This window comes from Microtus pennsylvanicus, chromosome 7, assembly GCF_037038515.1.
Source record: "Microtus pennsylvanicus isolate mMicPen1 chromosome 7, mMicPen1.hap1, whole genome shotgun sequence".
NCBI lineage: Eukaryota > Metazoa > Chordata > Mammalia > Rodentia > Cricetidae > Microtus > Microtus pennsylvanicus.
The window spans coordinates 109,701,729-109,702,834 of record NC_134585.1 but is presented as its reverse complement, the minus strand read 5'-3'; positions in this window follow the sequence as shown (position 1 = coordinate 109,702,834).

Sequence of the window (1,106 nt, the reverse complement as noted above, 5' to 3'; positions counted from 1 at the left end):
CAAGAGCTAGTTCCAGGACAGGCTCCAAAACCACAGAGAAACCCTGTCTCGAAAAAAAAAAACAATAAATAAATATAAAATCCATGAAACTGAAGATGGTATTAACTGAATAAACCAGGCTTTTCCTAAATATTGTTGGTCATCACAAAAGTTGTGAAGTGTACCAGTTAGTTTATGTCAACTTGACTCAAAGTTGAGTCCCCTGGGAGGAGGGACCCTCAGCTGAGATGTCTCCATCAGACTGTCTTTATGAGTATGACTGTGGAACATTTTATAAATGAATGAATGATTGATGTGGAAGGGCCCAGCCCACTGTGAGTGATGCCATCCCTGGGCAAATGGTCCTGGGTTGTGTAAAAAACAAACAAACAAAACAAAACAAGACACCATGCTGAGCAAACTATGGAGAGCTAACCAGCATCCAGGATTATTCCATGGTTCCTCTGCTCCTGTTTGAGTTCCTGCCCTGACTTCTTCTCTCAGTGATGGACTGTGACCTGGAAGTGTAAACCAAGAGCACTTTTTCCCGTCTTCGTTTGCTTTTGGTCAGAGTTTAACCCAGCAATAGGCATCGCGGAAAAAAGAGAGAGGAATATCACATATTTTTCTCTCTCTCGTGTGTATATATGTGTGATGTGTGAGCTCCTTTGTGTTTGAATATGTAGGGAGAGGCCAGAGTCCAATGTTCAGGGTCTTCCTCAATTTCTATCTACCTTATTTTTGGTTTTAAACCTTTTATTTTATGTGTATGAGTGTTTTGCCTGCATGTATATGTGTGCCTGGTGCCAGAGAAGGTCAGAAGAAGGCACTGGATTTGCTAGAACTGGAGTTACAGATGTTTGTGGATACTGTGGATGCTGAGAGCTGAACCTGGTCCTCTGCAAGAGCAGCCAGTGATCTTAACTGCTGGGCCATCTCTCCAGCTTCCATCATAGTTTTGGAGACGGAGTCTCTGGATGAACCTGAAACTCATCTGTTCTAGTCAGTAAGAGGATTTACTGTGGATGTTGGAGAGATGGCTCAGAGGTTAAGAGTTCTTATACTCTTGCAGAAGGTCTGAGTTCAGTTCCCAGTAGCCATGATGTCTGACTCACAACTACCTGTAA